Genomic DNA, 10,425 nt, shown 5'->3' with positions numbered 1-10,425 from the left:
TTTCAGGTAACCACGCTCGCTGTTGGGAAGACTGTGGGTGTGAAAGCTGCGAAGGTAACCGGAGCCCTGCTGAGATAACCTGCTAGTTAAAAAGGCCTTGTGCTACCTGACCAGCATCGTCTGGTTCAGAAAACCATTCCTGCAGGGAGATAGGTAGAGTGAGGACACGCGTCTGTTCGCAGTCAAAGAGAAGGAATGTAGGGCAGACGTCACTCAGTGCCGGAAAATACAAATGTGTAAAACACGTTCTAAGATTCACGTAGCGTGTTTTAGGGCAGGAAGGGTGGCCCATGCGAGCTTCACTTCTTTGTGACTGGCAGAGCGTGTCCTGGTTGAACCTCGGTTGTAAAAGACGTGAGGGTTCAGGGATGTGGCGGTGAAGTTTTGACTCTGGAGAGGTCTGAGGATGTTGCCCTCCTGCCCCTCCACTCCCTTGCGGGGCCGGGTCACTGCACTCTGCCTCTGGAAGGATGGAACATTGAAATTTCCAGTAGGAGAGGTTGTCCTTTCTCCCCCCCCATCTGTACCCTGCCTCTTGGCGTTCCTTTGTCACGGGAACCTCTTCATGACCCCGCAGGTAAACTCCAAAGGTGCTTAAGCCCGTGCTGTTTCAGTCTTCCATTACAGAAGCAGCATGCCTTTTGTCTATTTATTTGTTGCATCGGGTTCAAACACTGTCAGGTGACGTTGAGACAAATCTCTGCTGGGCACCGAGGTGATCACACATTTGCAAACTTCGTGCTTCCCACGTTGCACGGTAAGAGATCTGTGCGTGATAGTGTTGCTGACGGCAAGCGCTGTGAGAGGTATGACTGTTCAAGAGTAGCTGCAGTTGTGGGAGTAGCTGTTTGCAGCCCCATAGCTGCACTATTTCCCTAGTATTCCTCAATTTTTCTTAAAAGGCATTTCTCACTCTTCCAATTAATAAAGCACAGATGCAGGATATAGAAATTGAGAGGGGAAATCCCCTGCAATGAACCTTCATACAGCCGTGCAGCAGCCTACAAAGTTCTACCTCTTCTGCATGCATAAGAAAAAGAAAGTGCCTTGACGTACCCGCCGAGGTTCCGTGGGACAAAAGGGAATTCAACTAATTCTGAAGTATTTGAGGAAGCTGGCCTGGCCTTCAGCCTCCAGCAGGGCCAAGTAAAGCAGGGATGAGAGTTAATACTCCATTTGGAGCAGCCGATTTCCACCCTCCTCTGCCCCTGCCTGCAAAAAGCCAATCTGCCTTCCATTAGCAGAGCTCTCCCATGGCTTTCTGGTTCACGGTTGCTGCTCCTGTGCTCTCTTGGTCAGCAAGGACTAGGTATTGTCAGAAGTAAGCACTTTTACCTGAAAATCCAGATCAGTCTAAAGCTATTCTTTCAGGGGACAAAGTGAAAAAACCAAGTAGTAGTAACACTGGAGAGCAAGCACCAAGATTTGCAGAGGCAAATAAGGCTGAGCAGCATGGCCGAGGGCAATTCTGTATTCAAATGGTGAAATCCCATTCAAATTGAAATGTAGCAGAGATTGAAGAACAGGTTTCTCCACCAAAGAGAGCCTGTAGCAAAGAAAGAGGGCAAGGAGGTCGACCAAAATCTCCAAGCCTTGACCTGGGTGTAAGGAAAAACCCCAAGTTTACTACTCCTGGGTCTCAGGGCCCCAGCAGGCAGGTGACCAAACAATTTCAGAGAGAAGAGCCATACCCAGACACATGTAGGAAAATTACAGGTGTGCCTTTATTCAATGAAGTAGATGCTAACTCCTTTTCCTGTGGTGAGAACCTTTTTGTCTTTAGGGGAACCACAGATATTTGAGATCTATGCTTAAAAACCTGTCTACATCAGGAGAGAAAGGTTTGTGGTTCATATGAAGAGGTTTTTTTGCATTTTCCAACAATTAGTGCCTAAACCAAAACACAGACGCGTTTTAAATGAACTCTCCTACAGCAGTGAGTCTTGCTGGTGATAATAATGAGCATGAAACATTTAAGCCCGGAATGATCATATAGAAAAGCAAGCAGAAAATGAAGCTTTTTAATCAATCACATATTAAGCTTGAAAGATGTAATATAACAGGCAACTCAGTAGGTGAGGTGAAAAGGAGATCCACAGGATATCAAATTTACAATATAGAGATCAAAATCTCTTACTGAGTCATTTTCAGGAGCTGGAGAAAGAAAATCTTTGCTGTTCTTCTCAGAGATCAAACTCCTTGCAGCCATCCTTATAAAGGAACAAGACTTTTTTATTGTCTTTATACAAATAATACTTTGAAGGCTACAAAACAGAGAGAGTTCATGGCTGCAGGGCTTTCACTGAGTAATCATATGTTCTGTCTTTTAGGCTGAATGGTTGTAGAAAAATAGGAAAGACAGGAACAGGGGATGATTATGTAAAATAACCCCCTTTCGGCATTTCTTTCCTTATACGGAACCAAGGCAAAAACTGGAATAACAGGAGAAAACGAGATCTGGAAAATTTAGGCATTAATGAGGTTACATTAGGTTTCAGAAACATGTTTAGGGTAGAACGGGGCAAAAATAATAAATACATTTCCAGAATTCAGAGAAGTGGAAATTAAATTAGAAGTTTCCTTCCATCCAGATACCTCAGGGATACCACTATCCTAATATTAGTTTCATAATACCATTTCTAAAAAGCTTGATATTCCCAGATATGTTCAAATTACCATTTATTAATACATTCCTACCTGCTTTTATATTAAGGCACACAATTCCAAAGCTCATTCACTCTTTTTCCTGTAGATTTCAAATTCCAATTACTTTGTGCTTTTTTCTACCTGTGCGCTGCGTTTAGAACATGAATCTCATTCGGACGCAGCCCCCTAAAATCCAGTCTTTGAAATGATGAGAAACATTGTTTTGCAAAGGAATGTTGGGATCGGTGGATTTAAGAGAATTAGTGCAAAAGCCAGCAAGGTTCCTGTTTGCTATCTACAGGAGAAGGCTGTCCTTCTCTGAACTCAGTTCCTAGAAGAATCTCCTGTAGATTTGAACGACACAGATATGACATAAGCCGGACCGTAACCCAGCGCAGACACAGAAAACAGCCAGGTTTGGGCGGCAGAAGGAAAGCATCGGTGCTGATACGGGTCTGAGCAGCCCACAAAGGACAGACCAAAACTCTGCATTTAGTCGAGTCCAGAAAGATTCAAAGGATCCGTCAGGGAGCGAAGGGCGAGGAAAACCTCAGGAATAGTGTCTAGGTAAGAGGGGGTGAAGGAACCCACCTTCACCGAGGGGTCCCCTGGGGCTGGGTGGCCCTGGCTCCGGGCACCTCTGACCCAGGAGCCACGTGGCCGTGGATCCGGCTCCTGGGAGGACTGGGTTAGGGCAGCCGAATCCAGTAGCCTGGCAGAGGTGAGGCTGCACAGCTCCATGCCCCAGGTCCAACCAGTAGTGAGGCTGAGCACGTATTCCCAGGTACGTGCATCCACAGGTGCAACACACATATATACACATCGCCAGCCACGCAGATCAAAGCAGACAGACACGCTCGGGGCTCCCACCGACACAAACAGTCCCCGATGGCCTCACAGTGTGGCTAATCAGGATGGAGGTCCACTAGTAAGAATATTATATATATATACATGTGGAAGGTGGGTCCCTCCAGCAGCTGGGCTCAGACCCTGGATCCCGGTGTCCACAGTTGTTTGCACCTGGACGTATGAACCCCCAATGCTGTAGCCCCACTCCAGGTGCTGGTACAGACCACCAGGCACACACACGCACCCATTAAAGATGCCACGACATGATGCGCACCCCCCACCCCCCACCTCCTGGCTCCCAGGGCACTTCACCCACTCTCCAGCTACTCTGGCTTGATCTTTGCCCGTCATCACACGCTCACTCATATGCTGGTTTCTCCAGTTTTTGCACCACAGACACGCAGCCCCCTCCCACCCATCATCCCGCTGCAGTTACTGGCTCTTAGACTTCCAGCTGCACACATGCACACAAAATAGAGACCCTCACCCAGGAAAAGAGATAGAAACAGAGTTTAGTGAAGACACAACAGGCTGCACTGATCAGGCACAGGGTATGGGCAGGCAACCATACCAACCAGCCTTTGTTTACACAGGGCCAGCCCCTTTTATCCCTTTATCACTCCATCATGTCATTTATCGCTACAGTTGTTCCTCCCCAAATGACCTGGAGCCCTCCCTTTCCCCACCTTTGGTTCTTCCACTAAGTATCCCACTGTAAGTCTTGTGCTATCCCCAAATGCTCTTCCCTTGCATCTCATAACACATCCCATACCCCTATGTAGTAAACCCCCCAGTCCAAAAGGTTCTTCTGTTGACTCATCGCGATGGGTTTCACGCCTGGACGCAGGGGCTGAGGGTCCCCTGGGACAACTCTGGGAAGGACCCAGAGAAGCTGTGCCTTCCTCTGAGTCCTTAATTTGTGTCCCCCAGAACCACCCGCTGTGCCCCTGTGCTCTTCTGGGCTTGTGGAGATGGGCCCTTGATGGCCCTTGATGGGTCTGGGAGGAGGGGAGGAAGGGTATTATTGGGCTTCCCCCACCTGCCATTTTCTCTTTGTAGGGGTGCAGAGGAGCTTTTTAACACGTAACCTAACATTTTGTCTCTTTCAGGAAAAAATGAGAAGGGAAATAGCTGGCAGTCACTGCTCCAGATGTCAGAAGACTAAATGTCTAATATAGGTTGGACTAATTGGAATGTCAGGAGCTACCTACCAAAATATAGGAAGAGCACAAAAAAACCCTGTAGTGAAGTCTTCATGCTGGATGAACGTATAGACACCATAGGCAAAGTGTGATTATTTAGATGGCCACTAAGCAATCTTCAACAGCTCACAAATGAGTATTTCAGAGCTATTCTCTGTTTCAGGACCTTGAAGGATAACAGTCTTTGTGTGTCAGGTCAGAGCTAGATCTTGCATATCCCAAGTTTAGATCTTGCATATCAGACAGCTACATCCGAAGTGCCTTTGTGCAAGCTTTCCGCACTTTGATGAATTCCACACTAATGGAAAAGATGATTGAAGGAGTCATCATGAGTCATCATGATAAGTTAATCAGTCTCTTTCATTTATATACTTGTGCTTTGGCTAAAATTTTAGCAGGAGCTACCATTAGTTCCTTATGAGATTACCAATAAGGCACTGGACAAGTATAGGTGCCTGGGCAATGTACTCACATACTTAAATGTAATTCTGAGCAGTATATTTACATACAACTAAATCAAGAGACCAATAACTCCCTTGTTTTCAAATAAGAGTATGAGGTGATCTCTCAAGTCTGTGATTTGGGGCCTCATAGGAGCCTTGGGGTGAGGCACTGTCTTCCTCTTGGCCAACAGCCAGGTCCCACAGGTATGTTTGAGGCATACGCCATTCAACTTTTGCACTAGAGAGGCTGGAAAATCAGTGGACAAAGAAAGGCGAGTGATGCTGAGATGGGCAAAATAACATAACGTGGAAAAAAAAAATGCACAATGAAATCACAAAAAGACTTCTTTTAGACACCCTGGGGACACTGTTCTGTGAAAACAACTGCAGTTGAAAGAGCAGATGAGATTGCATATAGGAAACAAGGCAGAAGACAGCATTGTTTCACCTTGTAAATTCCTGTGTCCTGTATCCTGCACACTACAAGAAGTCAAACCTGCCTCAGAAACGATATAGTGGAACTAGGAAACATTCAGGAAAACAAAGAGCGTCATCAGGGTGTGATTGAAGCCTCTTTTGGACACAAGCAATCCTGCACTCTAGCTACCGAGACAGCTGAGATGGTGCTGAGGCTTCTGCTTTGTACCACGCAAGGACAACCCAACAGCAAGGCAAGGGAAAGCGGGCACGTTCAGAGTACAACCGTTATTATAGGAAACAACCCATTTCTAAATGCAGTTCTGCTCAGTTGGATTCCACTGTGCCTGAAAATCCCCAGGAAGCATTTCTGATGCTTTTCTTGTCTCTAGTTGTACTGAGGAATGCTGATTCCCCAGCCCATCCTGCCCTGCTTCTGCATGAGGCAGAGAGGAATTAAGACCCTTGGCTATTCTGCCAGTTTCCCGGCCACAACTCCTCTCTTAGGTGTTAACTTCCAGCCAAAAATGGACTCTGAATGGTACAATAACGATTGCATTCAAAGGAAGCACCATCTTAGGTCTTTTAGAGTGGCCATCCAACAAATGAGGTTTCTGGAGCTGGTAGACTGCTTTGAAAATCCAGGGCCCAGTTCCTGGTGCTCTGGATTGTTAAGTGTGTCTCTACACGTACAGAAGCACTGAATATTTGAAAAAATAATCATCCTGCAGTTTCCCAGAACTGGGGACTCCAGGGTATTATAAGGAAAGAAGGCTCACACATGCTTCTAAGTATTCTTCCTCATCTATGCACAATTAGAGGGCATTAGCTTTCATTTATGAAGGAAGGATTTTATCTCTTCTGTCTTTAATTAAATCACAGACCTTCTCACTAGTTCATAAATTGGCACTGCTATAACTCAGCTTCCACAGAAAGCAGTTGGAAGTCAACACCCCGTAGGATACTCTTGCCCAGCTAGTCTTTCAAACTGCAGTATTTATTTCAATTAAATAAGAGTTAGTAGTACTGGGAGTTTTACATTTTGCTATAGGAACAGTGAATTGATTTCTGCCTGAATGACAGGTTTCAGTCACACTTCAGTTACAGTACACAAAAATATTCTGAGAGTTTTGTCAGCACATATAATTGAGTTCCTTTAATCAGGCTTAGGGTAAGATCCTAAAGGGATTCCACCAGGCTTTTTCGAAGCTGCATGGTTACTAGTTCGTTTAATAGAAGGAGGTTCTTCACATTCTTTCGACTTCCTTTACATATGGGATTTTTGCCTGAGTAATATATGTGGATTAAATCCTTGAATTGGCTAGAGACAATACTCCTGCTTAAAGGATAACAATTCAGACCCATCGTTAAAAAGACAGTAGAAAGAACGATGCAGTGTTTCCCATTGCATTTAACGAAGCAGTTTTTTCTAAGCAGAGGAGCAACACTGGGGTTTGTATAGATGCAGATTAGTTTTATAAGAAAAAAGTGGAATTTTTTAATGCTTTTAAAGTAATCCTAAGTGTTCTCTTCAGTTGTTTGAAAAGTTGAAGTTTTCAAACCCAGGCTTCGTGCCCTTCCCTTTCCAAAATATCTTATGTATTCCTAAAAAAATTACTTATGAAACTGAAAATTATGAGAAAGGAATATCAAAAAGGAGCATTGATACTGGCAAGGAAAATGATATCTTCTCTAAAAGATTGCCTGAATGTGGCAGTAGCTCTTTATCTGAGGGACCTGCAGTTATCAACGCAAGTACTTTTAAGTCCCAAGGAAAACTTTCAGGGCTAAAAGGCTCATTTTGCTCAAGACGTCACATTCTCTGATCCACTAGATTAGTAAAGAAGTACGGTTTTTCAGTACTGTTGCGGAGTTCGTGTTGGCAAGCATTGATTTCCTTTAATATCTGAGATTACTGCGATTTTCCTTTCATGTAATGCATAAAAGGCTGCTGGAGGTAGTGAAGGGGATATCACTCCCTTTGACTGAGGGAGCGTGTGCTCCATTAGTGACCAAGCAGCACTATTTGGCAAGGATTTTACACCCCTGACTGCCAGTAGACGGTTGTGTGAGAGCTGTAAATCAGGCCAGAAACCTGTGGCCTTTCAGGAGTAAACCCAGTCACACACATTGGTTGCCCTTGGGCTATACGTTACGCACCGCGGAGGGGATGCCGTGACGGCTCGGCCAGCCGGCTTGCTTTTTTCTGGAGTTTAGGATCTGGTCCACAGAGCCAGGCAGCCCCACGCATCCTATGAAACACTGGTGGGGGCAGGAGTGGGACTGGGGGGGCTGTTCTCCGTCCCCCTGCCATGGTAGCCCACCTTGGGGTAGCAGGGGTGCTGGGGGAGAGGTACGACCAGCTCCCGTTTCCTGAGAGAGAGGCACAGGGCTTTGGGAGAGGACTTGGCGAGCAGCCCAGGAATAAGGAAGGTAGAAAAAAAAATGCTTTTTCCTTCATTTAGTCAGCATCTGGCAGGGGCAGGGCAGGGTGCCTGTCTGAAGGACAGCAGATGTTTAGTCCCAGCCATGTGTTTGAGTGTCTGGACACTTACTTCAGGATGATTTGATCAAAAGAAACAATAGATAGATAAATACATTTTCATTGCCTGACCTCTGCGAGCAGCTTAACAGCTCGTTTTCCCATCCTCACTGCATACAAGAAGATGTTTCAGGAATTTCATTTTTCCTTGAAATGCTGAAATTCAGCGTGAGGCAATCTCTCAGCGTAACTGCCGAGACCTCCTGCCCCAGGGAAAAGAATTTTTGTTCCGCTCCCCATGTTTCACCCCTCTTCACCTTCACCAGGAGACCCGAGGCTTCGCTAGCCCCAGTGGTTGCCCAAGCTGTATCTTGCCGTGCTCCTGCCCTGCACCAAGTCCACGTCACCCACCCCAGCACCCATCTCGTGGGCACTGGCCCACACTTTGGATGCCCCGGGGCCACGTAGCAGTGTGCTGCCCAGGAGGGACCAGCAAGTGGATGTGGGAGGAGAAGAAAGACTGGGAAGGTTTTGACCTGCTAAGTGACCCTGAGTAACTCTGTGCCTTCGATCCCCTCTGTTAAGGAAGACAATGATGCCAGTCATCTTCCTTTGTGGAAATAAGCGTTATTATCATCTTATCCTTTTCAGAACACCTTTGTGTCAGTCCTAGGAGAGCTGATATCCAGGGGAGTAGGAATTCATCAGAGTACTCACATGATACGGTCCTTAGTGTTTCAGAAACAAAAATGATGACAGTTGCAGCCTCCCACCCCATCCACACTTGCAGAAAACATGATATAGGATGACAGACAGGATTTTTAATCCTTTTGGCTTTCAGATGATGTTGTTTTCCGGCCTGTTGCAGGCCAGACCTAAAGGTTCAGAACCCGCAGTGCTTTTTTCGGTTCCTGTCATATCCCTCTTCTGTGTACCTCCGAGTGAATTCTCTGCTGTGAGCTGCCTTTTTCCATGTTTCGCAATACAGAGCAAAATGTTGCTGAGAGCAGCTGGTGATTTACCTGCAGTCTGACAGAGAAACAGCAAATTACAGGTGATACCAGAACCCAAATCTGTGCAGAAATCTGAATCTACTGCACAAAGTGATGGAACGTTCTGGCCTGCTTCATTACCAGGCAGAGCGGTCCGCTAGTCCTCTAGCTTGCAACTCCATAGCAGTGCCACTGATCTTCGGGTGTGAGTGCCACATGCTGTCTCAGGACTCCTGGGGTCTGCGCATACTCTCCTTTACCTTGCTGTATACTACAGAGCTTTCTAAACTATGTTTTCTCTGTTACCAGCTCTCAAATCATCCCTAAAGTGCCCCAGAATGCTGATTTTGAGGAATGTCAAAGCTGGAGGGATAAGAAGTGTTACCATTAGAGTTACCTTTAAAACCCTTTAAGTCAAGTTAAAATAAACAGAATTATTTTTAGACATATGTCAACATTAGACAACACAGTGGAAGAAGCTTTACAAAAATGCGTGTGTGCAGAAGTGCAAGGAAATAGCTCCACACTTACTGCTCACCTGAATTAGCTTTAACACTCTTCCTTACCCCGCACGTTTCAGCCAGGAGACCCACAACCATCCTTGCTGAGGGCTGGGATCCACTTGCCTTTTGTCAAACTCCAGAACTGGCAGGTCCCACTTCTTCTTTGTATTCCAGACATGGCTCTGGACTTTGCAGTCAGGTCTGACTCTTTGGAGTTAGGCAAGTGTCTGGAATTCCCAGAAGTTTCTTCATCCCCAACTCAGCCAGGAAAGAGTCCTGACTCCCTTGTTAGTTCCTGACAAAACTGTTATCTGTTCCCTCTAGCTTTGGAAATGCTACTCTCCTTTGGGTGTTGAGCTGGCGTAGTTCTTTCTTTGCTTGGTCTAGACAGTCAGTAATGACAGTTCACTGGGATTTCTGTGGTTGACTAAACTGCTAGCGAATCATGAATCCACTGAGAGTACTCCTATTCAATACAGTAGTCTAGAGAAGGAAGCCTTTTCATGCATTGATCCTTATTTTTCATATATATACGTTAAGCATCATACTGTACACAGCAATACAAATACAACTTGATACGGTAGAAGATCCATGCAACCACAAGCATGCAGCTGGATCTGCATTACTCAAAGTGTTACCTATTCATTCAGAATAAGACTAATAGATCTAAAAAGAAATGGTACCTATGATATTTCCTGTATTCCTTGGTTTACATATGTGTAATGTGCTAATTGAGAGATACAGTGGCAATCTTCATCACGGAAGCTTGGGAGAAGAGGTGGGGAGACAGTAAAGTAATTCCTCGTTCCTCAGTGTTGGGTGGCATCACTCACAAGCAAAGAGGAGGAAAGCTTTCTTCCAGAGATGAGACAATCTGCTTTGCGATGAGTC

Source organism: Buteo buteo, chromosome 15 (genome assembly GCF_964188355.1).
Source record: "Buteo buteo chromosome 15, bButBut1.hap1.1, whole genome shotgun sequence".
In the NCBI taxonomy this organism is placed as follows: domain Eukaryota; kingdom Metazoa; phylum Chordata; class Aves; order Accipitriformes; family Accipitridae; genus Buteo; species Buteo buteo.
This window is presented reverse-complemented; position numbering follows the sequence as displayed.